We start from the raw sequence: 17,987 nt of genomic DNA on the forward strand, positions 1-17,987 counted from the left end.
TTGGTTTCGGTTGATTTCATCCTGTGACCAAGATTGCTAGCCACCAAGCTGGTGAGAGGCACAAGTGGAGGACTAGAGGGAGGGAGGGAGGAAGGGAAAAAATCCAGGGCATTTCCTTCTTTTTAGCTCCTACAGTGTCTTCTGTGAGTTTTGGCAACTGTTTTCTTCAGTCCTTTCAGGTGGATCTTTCCCAGCTTTGGGGACTTTCCTCAGAGGCAGATCAGTGCTCAGCCACTGTGGCTCTCCGCACAGCTCTCTTCAGTCTCTACCCTGCCCCCCAGACTCTCAGTCTTTCTCCTCAGCTCTGAAGACCCCTGTGCCCTGTCAGGCAGCATCTCTCAGAGCTGCTGTACCTCCCTGTGGCCCACCACCATGGGTGGCCCTGACCCCTGCTAACATGCCCATTCCTGTCAGCCTTCCACCATGGGCCTGCCAGAGGCTGCCTGAGTTCCCTCACCAGACTGGGCTTCTCAACACTTCCTTGCAGTTCTTGGTGAAAATGCAAAAAAGAGTGTGGACCTTAAGCAACTTTTTTCTCTTCTCATTTTTTTTAATGTTCATATGTTTTTGAGAGAGAGAGAGAGAGAGAGACCGACTGACCAACGCCACGAGGGAGGGGCAGAGAGAGGGAGACTGAGAATTCGAAGCAGGTTCCCGAATGTCAGTGCAGTGTCTGACATGGGGCGCAAACGCAGCCACCCAGGTGCCCCTGTTTTCTCATTTTTTAAAGGAGACTTAATTTTCACAGTAAATTTGTAGTTAAGTAGTACATTCTCTACAGGAGCAAGTATTTCTCTTATTTAAAGATCAAAATCCTGCATATTTGTTCAGTTTAGCGGAACGGCTATTTAGGCTTAGAGAACTGCAGGTTCATGGGATGTAGGGCCTACCACTGAAAGGACTGGGAGATTCGAGGCCAGGTGGGTGCTGGGATTAGGAATGCAAACTTTATCCTGGAGGCAGTAGGGAATCACTGCAAGGTTCAGAGCAGGGGAGCGTCATAGATGTTTATTTACTTGCAAAACAGTAGGTAACTTTGAAGCAGGGAACCCACTGAGAGGGTTCTTAAAATAGTCCAAGGGAGAGCTGAAACAGGGAGAAATGATACAGACCTGAACTACAGCAGCACCAACAGAAATTGAGGGAAGGGATGGACTTGGGAGGTAAAATTAACAGAATGGTTTGTATGTGGGAAATAAAGTAGAGTTCCCCATGTTTCTAGTTTGGGTATCCAGTGTCCAGTTTAGTGGTTCCTCTAAATCCAACAGGAAATTCAGGAAGGAGATGCACATTCGGGGCAATGCAATCTGAATCATAATTGGGCTTGAAATTGGAACATCTATTTGGGAATGTTGAACAGAGAGTTGATTATTCCAAGCCTGAAGCTTAAGCTGTATCTCCAAGTCTCGGATTGGGGATATCGATTTGGGACAGTTGAAACTGTGAACACAGATAAGATCAGCAAGGAAATTTTGTGGTCAAAGAAGAGAAATGGGCTGAGGAAAGTCAATTACGGTGGTCTCCAAGATTTATTCTTATTGAAATGTTGGTCTATGCTCTATAGCTTAAAGTGTGTATTCTCATGCTTAAGAATATTTTGTGTTGGGGGAGTGTGCGGTATGGTATTCACTGTAACCTTTTTCCATCTTGCTTTAGGAGGAAATGACCTTCTGAGCTCTTCTCCAATCCCATCTCTTGAGCCAGGCACCCTCTATGAGTGTTTATAAGTGGACTTAAAACATAAACAAGGAAGAGAGAAAAATAAAGGGAGAAGGAATGTAAGGAGCAGAAACAGAAAGAAAGAAAAGTAGAGAAAGGAAGTGCTGTTCTCTCGAGGGGAGGGGATGGTTTCTTGTCCTTATTCATGAAAGGCACTGCCACATAGTGGTTCCAGACACAGGCTTAGAGTCCCATTGCCTGGTTTCAGAGCCCGGCTTCGCCTTTTGGAACTGTGTGGATGTGGACAAGTTATGTAAGTTTTTGCATCTCTGTTTTGTCATCTGTAAATAGGGATACTTTTAGTACCTACATCTTAATTGTTGTTTTTATTTCTTTTAATGAAGACTAATGAGATAAAGTAGGGCAAGTGCTTAGCACAGTGGCTGGCATATATTAGGAGTTCAGTTGATTTTTTAAAATTATTACTTGGTCAATCCTCGGCTATATCATGTTGCTTATACAAGAGCCATTGACTATGACAAAAACGCAGGGGCTTAGCACAGTATCACAAGTGTACAGGTCATTAAGCCTGCAAAGTCCAAATGTTTGTGGTTTTCAAAATTTTCAAAACTAACACTCTTTTCAAAAACATTTTGATCAAACTGAGTTTTTCTCTGCCCCCCCCTCCCCATTTTATGACTATAGATTGTTTATATACTCTCTGGTGCCATTTTTTAGGGTTTGGTAAGTATAAGCTACCATTTCTGTAATAGCTGACATACAGAGTGATTATAATTGTAACTGTCATTATTTATATGTGATAGATTTCTATTTTTTCTATTTCTCTCCCACTTTACCTTCAAAGACATTGATATCCATTTTTATAGGAAAAGCCTTTTAGAGCTATTACAAGCAAGTATAGATTCTCATTATTAAAAAGCTGTGAGCTATAGAATCTCAAAAGTAGAACTTACGATCAAGAGTTGAAAGGGAGTAATTTGCTTTTTATAGTCCCTTGAAAAGAGCAACTCTGCAAAGAAATACATTACCATGTTATAGCTACCAGGCTGACTTGTTAATAACAGCATTACTGATAATTGAGCCATTCATAGTTCAGAACAAAGGCCATTATGGCAAGGTAGTGTAAGTGAATCCAGGACTTTTATTTATTGGTGTCATATTTGGTTTATTTTCTCTTCTTTTTTTTTTTTTATTTTTATTTTATTTATTTATTTATTTATTTTTTTTATTTATTTATTTTTGAGACAGAGAGAGACAGAGCATGAACGGGGGAGGGTCAGCGAGAGGGAGACACAGAATCCGAAACAAGCTCCGGGCTCTGAGCTGTCAGCACAGGGGCCTGACGCGGGGCTCGAACTCACGGACCGCGAGATCGTGACCTGAGCCGAAGTCGGCGCTCAACCGACTGAGCCACCCAGGCGCCCCTATTTTCTCTTCTACCTCTGGTGGCTGGGTTGACCCAGGTGCTCACTGAGTTAAAGAGAACAGAGCTCACTCTGTATGAGCTGTAACTTGTGGTTGTGCCCTGCAATCTCACAGGCTGAGGTGATGTCTGTCAGGGTGTGCACCAGCAAGAGTAAACACCGCTCCTGCAAATTCATTACCTAGACCACACTGTGGGACCAGTTCTGCAGCCCCTGGGGTGCTCAAGTGTGACATTTTCTGTGGAATGAAAATTGTATTTTAAGGTATAGCCTTATCTGGAAAAACTTAAACACATGCAGAAAGACATGTACATGGACACTTACTTGCTTATGCAGCTTTCTAACAGTGGAAAAGAGAGTCTAAATATCTATCAACTGGAGAATAAATATGTTCAATATGGTATAGTCGTAAGATAGAAGCCTATGCAAAAGGCAAAAGGAATGGACTAGATCAATATGCCAACATGGAAAGCTCTCAAAAATATGTTGAATGGGGGGGTTGTGCCTGGGTGGCTCAGTTGGTTAAGCGTCCATCTTCGGCTCAGTTCAAGATTTCACAGTTTGTGAACCCCCACATAGGGCTCTATGCTGACAGCTCAGAGCCTGGAGCCTGCTTCAGATTCTGTGTCTTCCTCTCTCTCAGCCCCTCCCCGGCTCTCTCTTTTTCTCTCTGTCTCTCTAAAAAATAAATAAACATTAAATAAAATCTTTAAGAAATATATTGGATGGGGAAAAAGCAAGTTTCAGAATGATACATAGTTTGGTACATTTATGCATATCTTCACAATACATTTTATTTTATTTATTTATTTTTTAATTTTTTTTTTAATGTCTATTTCTGAGACAGAGCATGAGTGGGGGAGGGGCAGAGAGAGAGGGAGACACAGAATCCAAAGCAGGCTCCAGGCTCTGAGCTGTCAGCACAGAGCCCGACGTGGGGCTCGAACTCACAGATCGTGAGATCATGACCTGAGCCGAAGTCGGACGCTTAACAGACTGAGCCACCCAGGCACCCCTTCACAATGCATTTTAAAAGCTACACATATTTTAAGGCCACCTTGGTGGCTCAGTCGGTTAAGCATCTGACTTCATGAAGCTCAGGTCAGGATCTCACCATTCATGAGTTCAACCCAGATTCGGGCTCTATGCTAACAGCTCAGAGCCTGCAGCCTGCTTCAGATTCTGTGTGTGTGTGTGTGTGTGTGTGTGTGTGTGCGCGCGCGCGCGCGTGCGTGTCTCTCTGCCCCTCCTCCACTGGCATGCTGTCTCTCTCTCTCTCTTTCAAAAATGAATAAACATTAAAAAAATTAAAAAAAATAAAAGCTACACATATTTTTATGGGTATATCTATATCAAAAGACATTTAAATTTGGAGAGGAAAAATATATTTCAAATTCCTATTAGCCCTGGACAGGATGTAGAAAGGAGGTGACTGGGATGGGGAACAAAGAGGACAAGAAGCACCTCCACTTTATCCATAATATTTAATTTTTAAAGAAAATATGGAAAAATACTCATAATTTTCCATTCTTGGTGCTAGATATACCTTGCAGGTTTTTTCTGGATTCTCTGTTGGAAAATAGCTGAAAGCTTGTCTACTTATAGTGAATCATTATAATTATACTTATATAGAATTGTGTGTTAGTGTAACTGTATATATTTTATAGACATGTATTATATACCAATATGTCAAACATTGAGAATTTGTGCCCCTGATATGTACATTGCCCATGTGTTTACTCCTAAGTAGCATATATATAAATGACTAAAAGTGTATTTTATATAAGTATCATGGCCTCAGGTCTTTCAAATGAGATCAGATGCAAATTTATACTATCTTATTGGGAATTAATATCAAACTGCCCAACAACCATGTTTTGGGTAGCAAGTACATTTCTTTATATACAAAAAGATATTAAGGTACCAAAAAGACAAGTGAAATCCCAAAGACCATAAAGTTTATTACAGGCAGTAAGCCCAAGTATGAGTGTTTGTACCAGTGGTTTAATTATTTTGAGTCATACAATGCCTATTTACTGCCTTTTTTTGTGTGCAGTCAAAAATCTAAGTAATCTGACTAATTATATTTCTACTTCTCCATGGAAATATTTACCAGACTGCAATTATATAATTGTGTAGGATACTTTCAAGAGTGGATAAGAAAAGAAATTTTCTTAGAAGTTTACTACGAAGCATACCTCTCCAAAGCCTTTCCAACTGGAAGGAAGAATACTGCTCCGTTCTTATTGCTGAAGTAGTAAGCGTCTTTTCTTCACCTTTTCTCTGCTGAAAATAGCATCTCTGAATAGTAATCTATAAGCAGACAAACAGTAATTTGTTAATTTTTCCTGAAAAAGATAATCCACAGATTGAAGCTCAGACATTTTCAAAAAGAGTAAATGTTATTACATTTGTCTAGGTACTGTATCTTTGAACCATGCCATGGTGTTTTGAAGTTGACCACTGGGTACCGTGAGGAATCCTCATGGATGTAGTGTTGGCCATAGTCCTTGGCTGTGACTGTGGAATGTTGGCCAGACATTTCATTCCATTTAGAAGAATGAGAAAGAGAAGGGAGCAAATTGGTCTAGCCTTGGCTTCAGTCACCTTTTCAAGCCCTGGTAGAATTGTGGGGTAGTCTGGTAGCTATCCTGTTTCCTTTTGTTCTTCTTTTTGCCAGTCTACCTATAGGGAGTGTGTGTGTGTGCATGACCTAGGTTTAGATCTCACACTTACTGTATGTCTGACCTTGGTTAAGCAGCAATTTAGCTTTGTTAAGCCTTTTAGGTTCCTCATTTATAAAATGGGGTTAATAATTGTACTTAGCTTCATAGCATTGTGATTAAGATTAAATGACATAATGGATAGCAATGCTAAGTGCTCAACTATAAACAGTAGGTCGTATTGTTACTGTTATTATTAATTGACTCCTTCAACAAGTATTTATTAAGCACATACTAGATGACAGAGACTTTCCTAGACCCTGGAGCTATATCAAGTGTGTAGTAAGATAAACACAGGCTCCTCATGGAAGGAACTAACATACGGTTGGGGTAGACAATAAGCAGTAAACAGATTATTTTATTTCTGAGGATAATGAGTAATATATGGCAAAAATAACACAGGAGGAGGGTTCACAGAGTGACTGAGTAGAGGAGACTGTCTTAGCTTGGGTGGGCTAGGAGAAGTGACTTTCTCTGAAGAAGTGACATTTGAGTAGAGTCCTGAATAGAGGCCACCCAGTGATGATTTGGGGCACCGAGGAAACCACAAGTGTGAATGGCCTAATGTGAGAGTGAGGACTAATGGGAAGTCAGCAAGGTGGACAGGGATCCTGCAGGGCCTTGAGGACCACATTAAAGGATAGCATGTGACACATCTAAGAGAAGTGGGAGCCATTGGCGAGTTTGAGCAAGTGGTGATATGAACAGATTTCTGCTTTTGTGTTTTTTAAAAATATCTATATGAGTGGTAAATTTATCATCATTATTTACCTTGTTCTACTTTAGAAGGGCCCCAATTTACTTCAGTCTCTGAGTTACAGAGAAATTATAGGTTGTTTTCTTCTTAAGTCATAAACTGGTAATCCATGCACTACCTTTGTTGATTTAATGCCTTCCACCAATCCAGATGAAGGTTTTGAGTTTTTGTGCGGTTTTCTTTTTCTTCTCTTTCTTTCTTTCTTTTTTTTTTTTTTTTAGCAACTTCACAATTCAGAATAGCCATGCAATCTAGAGGATAAACAAAAAATAAACATTAAACATTTAAAAATCTCCAACTTTAACAAAAATATAATTATAGGATGATACTACAAAAATAATAATAGCTGGTATTCTACCATTTGAGTGCTTATTATGGAAAAGTGCTTACGAAGGCATGTGCTAAATACTCTATGCCACACCCTCATTTAACTCTTTTAGTGGCCTTGTGAGTTAAGCATTGGTATGTCTATTTCAAAGAAGAAAGGTTCAGAGTAGTTAAATAAGTTGCCCGTGGTGACACAGTTAGTAAACAGCAGAGGTAAGATTCAAACCCAAGCCATTCAGATCCCAAAGCTCATGATCTCAGCTACTTTATAGATTCATGGGCACAGACTTAGAGTGGCAAGTATTGCCCCTTTATGCAACCCAGTCTTACCTCTCAGTCTTCTTCTTTTCTGTTGTGGATGACCAGTGTCAGTACAATTTTTTCACCTGTTTCAAGTACCTTCCTTTATCTTCCTGGTAAGACCTCCATTCCTCTAAAATGCCCATTCTCTCAAATTATTCCTTTTACCCCCGATGAAATTCACATTTCTCCAGATTAGCTGCCTTTCAGTAGTGTGAGGATGAGAGTCATATAAAACTCACACTGAATATAAGTGGAAAAAACTAATGTTTCTCATGATGGCTGTGTATCATATAGAGTTAATTCACAATTAAATATTATGTTCACTCAATGTTTTTTTAAAAGAAAGCTTTATTAAAGACCAGATCCTGTTCTAGGATACAATGTTGAACAAGATAGACACAGCACCTCTATCATGGGGGTTCACATAGTGTGGAAGACCATATAACAAACAAAAGTGTTGGGTGCTACAGAAATGTTAACTTAGGCACCTAAGACATTGGGAATGGGAAAAGAATAAAGCAAATAAAACTGAAAGTTCTTTTGGGCAGGATTTACTGTAGCTGGAGCAAGGGAGAAGTTATTTTGTGAGCTAGATACCACATAGGTGGTGGTGCCACCCGCCAAGGAAGGGAACCCAGGGAGGCGGGGAGAGGATACTGGAGTATGGACCTTGTGTGAAGCCTCTGAGACAGTGGAGATGCCCACTGTTGTATTTGTAAGTCTAGATCTTGGAAGAGAGGAGGAGGCTGGAGAGAGGTGTTTGGGGGAACACTGACTGGCATGTAAGTAGGACAACTAGCTCCATCCCATGATTTCAGTTTTCTGTAACCATCTTCCTTCTCTACTTCCCTTCAGCTAGTAGATCCATTTTGGGAAACCATTTACCCCAAATAAGGAACGTGTTACTATCAGTGTTACTTCTGGAAGCAGTGCCAACCATAGAGCAGGACTATTGAAAAGAGGCAAACTCAGTGCTTCTAAGATGGGGATGAAAATTATATCCTAAAGTCAGAACCTGAAGTCTTGATGATTATTTCTCTAATGTTCTCTTGGTGTTATTCACTCATAACTCAAGGCCTTCATCCTAGAGTGAGCCACTATTCACCCTTAGGAATGGTGGCCCCTGCATTTCCATGGGACTGGAGAAACATAGTACTGGAGGGAATATGATGCCCCAAATAGCCTAATGGCTTAGGTGTGATTTTTTGTGCTTAGGGCTTACTTGATAAGTGCAATTTAAACTAAGAAAGCAAACCCAAGACCAGCAAACAAATCAATTACTATTTTTTAATACACATGCCTGAAGGTAAAATTATTTTTTATTGCCTTAACTGAGGAATGCCACTGATAACTGGAATATATTCCACAGATTCTTGTATCTTTTAGAGGGAACCATTTTATTCTCAGTTTCCTAATTAGACTACATTAGAAAATCATTATTTCCATTTCTAATTTCTAGATCACCAATAAAAATAAATGGAAATAATATTGTAGGCTTTACAATTTATACAGTTTTCATAAATATTTTTATTGTTATAGCCACTTGACAAAACAGTTAAGTTTTGTTATATTCATTTTACAGTGGCTTGATGAGAGCCGGATAACCTCCATTGGTGGAAAAGACATGTTGACTCCCTGGGGGCCTGGGGTGGAGCACCTGAGAACCTGCAGCCAGGGTTCATGGAGCCCCAGGGTAGGTTCCTAATTGTGTCAGAGAACATGGGTATTAAGAACAGAGAAGCCTGTTGTTATGGACTGAATTGTGTCCACCCTGAAATCCATGTGTTGAAGCCCTAACCCCGAGCGTGATGGTATTTGGAGATGGGGCCTTTGGGAGGTGACTAAGGTTATATGGAATCATGAGGGTGGGGCCTTCATGATGGGATTAGGACCCTTATAAGAAGAGACACTAGAGAGCTTGCTCTGGCTCTTTCTCTCCACCATGGCAGGACACAGTGAGAAGGTGGCCATCTGCAAGTCAGGAAGAGGGTTTTCAGCAGAATCCAACAGTGCTGGCACCCTGTTCTCAGATTTCCATGTTCCAGGACTGTTAGAAAATAGATTTCTCTTGTTTAAGCCACCCATTCTGTAGTATTTTGTTATGATAGCCTGAGGTGACTAAGACCTATGTCCTAACAGAGCAAGGAGAGCCTGAGAAGGATAGAGAGGGCTGGGATTCCCAAAGATTCTAAGAGTCAGAGGATACTGGAGTAGGAGTGATGTGTAGCTTAACATTGGGATGACTGTGAGAGTGAGTCAAGCAGTGGTAAACTTCTTTTTCTGCATGTGTACTCCATTCCTGGTGTCATTTACATTGGTTGGATGGGCAGATCCACCATGCATGACTAAGAAGGAACAGATTTGCTATGATTGCCCAAGGTCTGCCCTTCTGAATGGTGGGGTGGGGACTCAGCCCAGTTCTCTGGCTGGTAGATCCCATACTCTTTTCAGTGAATCAGATAATAATGTTGGCAGCCATCAAAGTAGATGAAGACTAGTTTCATTATTACTTGATTACTCTTAACCAAGTTACTCTTAATTATGAATACTCTTTTGTTACTACTAAGTTATTACTATTAAGTTATTCTTAGTTCTATCAACAAGTTTTGTTAGAAATCTAGTATGTTTCAAATGCAAGTAGAATATCACAGCAAATTTTTGTGAAACAAGATTTTTAAGGTAGAATGGTCATTGGTGTGTGTGTGTGTGTGTGTGTGTGTGTGTGTGTGTGTAAAAGAGTACCCTTTCTTTTTTTTTTTTTAATTTTTTTTTTAACGTTTATTTATTTTTGAGACAGAGAGAGACAGAGCATGAATGGGGGAGGGTCAGAGAGAGGGAGACACAGAATCTGAAACAGGCTCCAGGCTCTGAGCTGTCAGCACAGAGCCCGACGTGGGTCTCGAACTCACGGACTGCGAGATCATGACCTGAGCCGAAGTCGGCCGCTTAACCGACTGAGCCACCCAAGCGCCCCAAAGAGTACCCTTTCAATTTCTCTGTTTGCCTCCAATCCTCATGGTCAGGGTGGAGGAGGTCTGCTGACTATGGGAAGGGTGTAGGATTTGACAGCAGAAGACCTCAAGTTGAGTCTTGGTTCTGCGATTTGTTTAGTTTTGTGACTCTGGCAACTTGGTTCACCTTTCAGGGCCTTGATTTCTTCAGCTGCAAAATAGGATTCATGAGAACTCTTGCCCTTCCTATTTCAGAAGATTATTGGCAGGAACAAATGAGATAGTAAGTGGGAAAAATGCTAAAGAATTGGAGAACATTATAGAAATACTAGTATGAAGGGTTAGGCATGGTGAGGGGCCTGCAGTAAGCAGAGGTCTCAAGGCCACTGAGGTTGATGGTCTTTTTTCCTTAATGTCACAAAAAAGGGGGAAGACGAGTGGGTTTGGACAGAATCTAATATTCAGTTACAGTTTCCTATTTTGAAAAAGAATGCAACAAAATTTCTAGTCATAAAAATGTATTAATTGACAAGTTTGGGGCAGGAGTTTACTGAAATTGTATTTTTTTTTGTTCTTTCTTGAAAAACCCATAACCTAATTTTCACTTCAGGGAAAGTGTTTAGCATTGTGAGTTGGGATTACATTGAATTAAGTCTGAAAGCTAGTGAAAGTTAAAGAAAGAGAGAAAGAGGGAGATAGCTCAAATTCAGTGTTGGTAGGTAGAGTAGTTGACTCTTCACAGTGGGTTCTGTGGAGCTACTTTAGGGATCAAGGAAAGGAAAAGATCCGGGCAACTTTCAACCCCCTGGTGGGCTAAGTCCATCTCAGAGACCTCCCAGGCGGGTCTAGAGACCTGAAGTGTTGATGAACACAGCCTGAGTCGGTGGTTGGACCTACACAAGATGGAGACTCTTAGCCCCTGTCTTTGCTCTCTCCTTACAATCCTGTTAGGGGTGTGTGTGTGTGGGGGGGTGCCCCTCCCTAATTTCTGTTCCTTATCCAGCCCAAGCCAGATAGTCAATTTCTGATTATTTGGTTTCAAAGTCTGTCTGCTTGGGGACAGAAATCCTGGCTCACCTTGTGTCCTGTCTTAGCATTGACACCTGAACTTTCTGGGGCTACCTCAGGAGAAATAGGTTTTTGACCCATTTTATCTCATAACAAAATTTTCCTCTTAACTTTTCTTTTTTGATCCAGGATATTGGGCAGCTGTTGACTGGCATTTGCTTTACTACTTTCCTCTTATGCCATTCCTCTTAATGATTCATCAAAGTTTAAAATGTTAACTGTCTTCTAAAGTCAACTCAAACATGTATCCAACTTCCTTGATCCAAACGCATAGCTGTTACCATAGGCATAACCACACTAGCGTCACTAGGCCCTGTCGCTACTGGTCCAATCCACAGGCGTTTCTTCAGGCCCTTGTCTAGGTCTGACTTCATGTAGGGACCCTGGAGTAGGAACACAGCACATTGTTGTTATCTACCAAAAGAGCCAAAGGGCAAGGGAGCAGGGACCTTGACTTTCACTGGCTAATGGATTTTGAGGCCCCCATTCTGCCTGTCTGGACCTCTATTTCCTTGTCTTTATAAGACGGTTGGACTTAATGGCTGTGGCTTCTTTGAGTTCTGACTCTAATGATCTAACTTTCTACTGTGGTTGGTTTTAGTATGTGAAAAACCACACATCAGACCTCACTGCTCCCTGCCCATCCCTGCAAAGACTCAGATTCTGAATGGGTTTTGCTGAGAAATCAGAAATGTGCACACAGCCATTCATGCAAATTCATCCAGGCGATGCCATGACAACAGACTGTCTGGTCAGAGATGGGAAATGTGATTTATGATAGTGGATCTGTATAGAGGATTTTCTTTCTGGAAGGCCAGTAGATTTGAATGGAAGTTAGAACTATAAAACTTGGACATTTATCCATGTACTGGCTCAGAATTTGTAAAAGACTTGGCTGCTCTTGCTGAGATGTTTGCATTTTATTTTATTTGCATTTTGTTTAATGCTAGTGAAGGCAGTTATGACCATTCCTGAGAAAAGTCTACTGCCAGTATGTCTGTGCCCTGGATGACATCACTTCAGACAAGGTGCAGCCTAGGCCCCACCATGCTGCCTGTTGTAAAAACGTATTAATTAGCACTGTTTGTCAAAGCCTTTCACTCTACATCAACCACTGGAAAAGTAAATAGCAGTCCCCTAGATAACATAAATGAATAAATACAGTTGGAGTGGGTTGTACAAACTGCTAACAATTCTTTTCTAAGGGTGCAGCCTCATGCTGACTTCAGAAGCCCAGGGCAGCTACCACTGGCATCATACATTTTATTTCTGATCCACGGAATAAATAGCTCTTGAGTAAAACACGGCATTCTTTACTAAATTTTGTTGGAATTCTAAGTAACCTTGGAGATCATTTTTGTGGCCTGAATTGTGTCCCCTCCCCCAAATTCATGTACTGAACTCCTAACCTCTAATACCTCAGAATGTGACTGCATTTGGAGACAGGGTCTTTAAAGAGGTAGTTAAGGGGCGCCTGGGTGGCGCAGTCGGTTAAGCGTCCGACTTCAGCCAGGTCACGATCTCGCGGTCCATGAGTTCGAGCCCCGCGTCGGGCTCTGGGCTGATGGCTCAGAGCCTGGAGCCTGTTTCCGATTCTGTGTCTCCCTCTCTCTCTGCCCCTCCCCCGTTCATGCTCTGTCTCTCTCTGTCCCAAAAATAAATAAACGTTGAAAAAAAAAAAATTAAAAAAAAAAAAAGAGGTAGTTAAGTTGAGGGGCACCTGGGTGGCTCAGTCAGTTAAGCGTCTGACTTTGACTTGGGTTATGATCATGTGGTTTGTGGGTTTGAGCCCCATGTTGGGCTCTCTGCTGTCAGCGTGGGGCCTGCTTCGGATCCTCTGTCCCCCTCACTCTCTGCCTTCCCACACTTGGGCTATCTCTCTCTTTCTCAAAAATAAACATTTAAAAAAATTTAAAGGGTAGTTGAAATGAAGTCGTTAGCGTAGACCAGTGTCTAACATAATGGGTGTCCTTATGAGAAAAGGAGATTGGGACACAGGCACACATTGAAGAAAGACCATGTGAAGACACAAGGAGAAGACAGCCATCTACAAGCCAAGGAGAGAGGCCTTAGAAGAAACTAATACTGCTGATACCTTGATCTTAGATTTCTAGCCTCCAGAATTGTGAGAAAATCAATTCTGCTGTTTAAGTCACCCAGTCTGAGGTATTCGTTATGGTAGAGCTAGCAAACTAATACCATCACATAGGCTTAGCTTGAGCCCAGTTTAGATTTCTTTCCCCCTACTCCTCAGCAGATGGTTAGTCTTTGGCCACTTCTAGTGATGTGGAACTTGCTACCTCACAAGGTAGCTAAGATCTTGTCTCACTTAGGACTCTTTCACTTGAGGAAGCAGAAAACCTTACTCAAAGGGGCTTAAGGAAAACAAGGAATGTATTGTCCAACTGCAAAGTCTAGCAGATACCTGTAGGGGTAGCTTTAATCGGAGCTCATATGATGCAGTCAGAACCTGGGTTTCTTCGTCTACCAGCTCTGCCTTCTACTGGGTAGGCTTCCTATGCCTATGCTGAAGTCCCGGGCCGGTCCAGGATCAGATCCAGCTGAAAAGAGAGAATGCTTTATTTTCTTAGTTTCTGCTTAGCAGCTAAAACAATTTCTATTGTACTGACTGCTCACAGGTCTGACTTAGGGTTAACATAGTCCCTTCCCTCCTCAGCAGAAAAGGCCTTTATGAATGTCCCTCATACAGCTTTGTCTCTCCAGTTCTCTCATGGATTTTCCACAGGGCATCTTATCCCAGACTGCCCACTATTCTTTCCCCTCCTTATTCTGGCTACTTTCTTTTTTGCCAGTGATCTCTTTAATTGTTCCCACTTCCTCCTGTGGTTTGGCCAAAGTCAAGAACAGTGAGACTATTATCTCCTTTTGGTTTGGTCATGATACTCCTTCAGCCTGAATTTTGATGAACTTGTTTAACTCCCTCAAATTTAGCTTAGGGTCAACTAAAACTCTTGAGGCCTTTTTCAAATTAATTGCTATACTAAATGTCAATGATTCTTGTTTGGAAATGATAGAATTTGTATTTTATATATACCTCAGGTCATCTCATGGAAAATTTTTAAACAAAAACTTATATGGGGTGTGTGCATGTGTGTGTATATGTGTGTGTGTGTGTGTGTGTGTGTGTGTGTGTGTGTGTGTGTGTGTGTGTGTGTGTGGTCATCTAACTTTTACCCAAATGGAAACTAGAACAAAACAGCATATTGTGTCTTCCAAGTAGTTGGGTTCCATTAATTAAGGTTCTGTTTTGTTTTGAACATCCTTATTTTTCTACCTAAGATACACACAACCTTAAGGAAAAGTAGACAGATAAACTAAAGGGACAATAGAGAGGAGTAAATATGGCCAGGAACCAGCACAGTGAGCCAGCTGATGATTGCCATAATTATACTCTTAGCTTATCAATCACTGAGAGAGGAAATATTTGAAGGCAGCTAAATAAAGAATGACTTAACACCAACAGAGGCTCAGACTTCACTTTTTCTAGCAGAAAAAAAAAGGAAGTATTGGTAGCTGTGCAAACCATAGGTAAATGAATAGTCTTTTTCCTTCAATCACTCTTCGGACATACAATATGGTTCTTATGCTCTGTTCTACAAGGATGGGTCCGTAGCCAGCCTGTTTAGTAGCCTGTTTAGTGATAGGCGCTTGGTGACTTGGTGTCTCTAGTGATGATCCCCTTGGCTGTGCTGTGTTTGGTATGGGAGCGCCACTGATTCTTTGAGCTTTGTGGCATGTATGCTAACTCTTAGTCCTCTAGTGAGATGGGCCTGTGGGTACCCAAGAACCCTGTTATCTGCTAGTGCACATGTGTTGAAGATTCACTGCATGATGCTTCAGGAGGCCCTCAGATAAGCAAACAACAGACAGCTGTTCATTGAACTATTGCTTGTTCACAGAAATGACTTATTATCTTCAACCATAGCCTATTAACATTAATCACAAATGGTGACAAATATGGACATCCATTTTTTTAATCATCCTAGTTCCAGGTTTTTTTTTATAAATCAAATAATTCTTTCACATACCTGTCTCTTATATACACACACACATAAAATTATAAGCATAATATATTTCATAGTTCATATCTTGTTCATCACCATATCCCTGGCACTTAGCACAGTGTGTTCAGTAAATATTTGTTGAGTGATGTTCTATTTAAAGTATTTATATTTTCCCTCTAGTTATTGAATATTTATTGAGTGCCTACTGTGTGCCAAGCACTGGGGATAAAACCTAGCCAATATTACATGAAATTGATCTCACCCCGCATGAAGCATACAGCCAGGTTGTTGACACACAGGTACAACTGAGATAAGGATTATGAGGAGAGGCACATGATAACAGCTGTGATCACATATAAAGGAATTAGTGAGATCGGAAGGAAGGGTAGGACATCAGGTCATACTGAGGGATAGGTTGGGACAGTAGCCCAATGGGTCCATTTGGCATTTGTGTGGCTGGAGGACAGAGAGCTAAGCAGAACATTGTACCAGATAGGCTGCAGAGAAACATGTTTTATAATAGAATCTTGTTTCTATCAGCTGCTTTGTTTCAAAGGTTCCCATTGTGTCACATACATTTTCTGATGATCCAAGTGGTCCTTGAAGTAAATAAGCACTTTCCTGAAGTCTCTAGAGAGAGACTGCCATTTCCTTTGTCCAGGAAGAATACAATAATGGTGATGCTGATTATTTTATGTCCTTTTCTTAACTATTTGTGTCTATATGGTTTACTTACATTCAATCTCACAACAAATTCAAAAGATAGCAATAATATTGAATAGTAGCTAGGATATCATATTGTTTTCGTAATTTTTTAAAAGTTTATTTTAATTACTTTGAGAGACAGAGAACGGGAGGGGCAGAGAGAGAGAGAGAGAGAGAGAGAGAGAGAGAGAGAGAATCCCAAGCAGACTCCACACTGTCAGTGCAGAGCCCAATGTGGGACTTGAACCCACAAACTGTGAAATCATGATCCTAGCTGAAGCCGAGTTGAATGCTTAACCAACTGAGACACCCAGGAGCCCAAAAAAGTACTAGTTTTATTATAAAATAACCACCAATTTGTCCTTCCAATACTGTGAATTGTGGTTGTATAAGAAATTATAATGTCATAAACACTTTTTTTCTCCTGTTATATTTTGCTCAAATACAGAATCAAGGAGCAGGGGCACTTTGTCAAGGTGACACTTGTCACACGTTTGACAAGTGATTTGGGTTTTCCATGGTGTAGTTGTTTTCTGCTAAAGCATTTGCTTCCTACCAATCGTGTTCATCCTCTTTATAGAGAAGTTCACTTATATCAACCACCTATTCTAAAATTGCCTTTATTTCTTGCCTAATTTTATATTTACTGACTTCCTGTTGTGAAATAGGAAAGCGATGAGGTTGTCTCTGAGCTTCTTCATTATAGATGCTCATTAGGTATCTGTATCTCAGTGAGAAGCATTTTTCACCCTATTCTTCTGTACTTCCAGACCTCATAGTGCTCAGGAATATTCTAGGACTCTGAACATGTGCTTTATATTCAGTATAAAGAATTTGACCGTCCAGAAGATGATCTAGTAAAACATTTTTAATTTCTTTTTATTCCAAATCCTTAATTTCATAGGTGTGCATGAATTCATTTGCTAGGGCTGCCACAATAAAGCACCACAGATTGGATGGCTTAAACAACTAGAAATTTATTTCCTGAACAGTTCTGGAAGCTAAAAGTCCAAGATCAAGATGTCAGCAGGTTTTATTTCTTCCGAGGAACTCTCCACTGTCTTCATCCCAGCCTTCTCTCTGAGCCTGTCTCTGACCTGTTCTGTTCTCTTCTTATCAGGACACCAGTCATACTGGATTAGGACCCACCCATGCGACATCATTTAAATGTCGTATTTAATGATATGTATTTAATGATATGTATACGTATTTAAAGGCCCTATCTCCTTATATAGTCACACTCCAAGGTACTGAGGGTTAGGACCTGGGACTTCAACATATGAAATTCAGGGGACACAATTCAGCCCATAACAGTGAATGAAATGTCAGTTTAAAAATTTTTTTAATGTGTATTTATTTTTGAGAAGCGGGGGAGGGGCAGAGAGAGAGGGAGCTACAGAATCCAAAGCAGGCTTCAGGCTCCAAGCTGTCAGCACAGAGCCCGATGCGGGGCTCGAACCCACAAACCGTGGGATCACGACCTGAGCCAAAGTTGGACATGTAACCGACTGAGCCACCCAGGTGCCCCTGCCTGTTATTAATCTTAAAGTTGAGCGTCTGACTTCAGCAGGGATAATAACATCTACTCTGCAGGCTTGTTATAATTACAACACAGTGAATCACCCAAAAGAAGCACTCAATAAATTGTAGCATTATTATTATTGTTGTTATTATTAGTAGTAGTAGTAATTATTTTAAAGAAAAGCATCCAAGTACCCTCTTGTTTTCTGACAGTACTTTTATTCCAGAATTCCAAAAGAGAGACGAACACTATCATTTCGTCCTCATCAACCATTCTGGGGTAGCCAGTGCTTCAAGAAATCAGCAAGAGTAAAATTGTGAATTGTGAGCAGAAAGGCAGCATTTTGACCCATGAAAAGGGAAAAGAATTAGATATGTATTTATTGAATAGTCACTGAAAAGTATTTCAGCAACCTAAGAATCTCTTTAATACGTGAAAGGGATATTTAAACTGACATATCACTGGGAAGCTGTGTGGCATGACCTAGACCAGTGGTTCTTTA

General features: G+C 40.8%; 2 protein-coding genes across 4 annotated transcripts in view; one reads left to right on the forward strand and one right to left on the reverse strand.

Moving 5' to 3' along the window:
* The window catches only part of MFSD6 (major facilitator superfamily domain containing 6), a 78,569-nt gene that overhangs the window by 31,777 nt on the left and 28,805 nt on the right, over positions 1 to 17,987 (forward strand). The gene's annotated exons all lie outside the window — the stretch shown is intronic.
* Positions 4,543 to 17,987, reverse strand: part of NEMP2 (nuclear envelope integral membrane protein 2) — a 74,369-nt gene continuing 60,924 nt past the window's right edge. Inside the window, exons 9-11 of one of the 2 annotated variants that reach the window (XR_004344028.1) lie at positions 13,659 to 13,794; positions 6,703 to 6,835; positions 4,543 to 5,417 (exon numbers count right to left, since the gene is read on the reverse strand). The gene's annotated coding sequence lies outside the window, so the exon portion shown is untranslated. Of the gene's footprint in view, positions 5,418 to 6,598; positions 6,836 to 13,658; positions 13,795 to 17,987 lie in introns of both variants that reach the window. The other variant, XR_004344027.1, reaches the window with a different exon arrangement.

Source organism: Lynx canadensis, chromosome C1 (genome assembly GCF_007474595.2).
Source record: "Lynx canadensis isolate LIC74 chromosome C1, mLynCan4.pri.v2, whole genome shotgun sequence".
Taxonomy (NCBI): Eukaryota; Metazoa; Chordata; class Mammalia; order Carnivora; family Felidae; genus Lynx; species Lynx canadensis.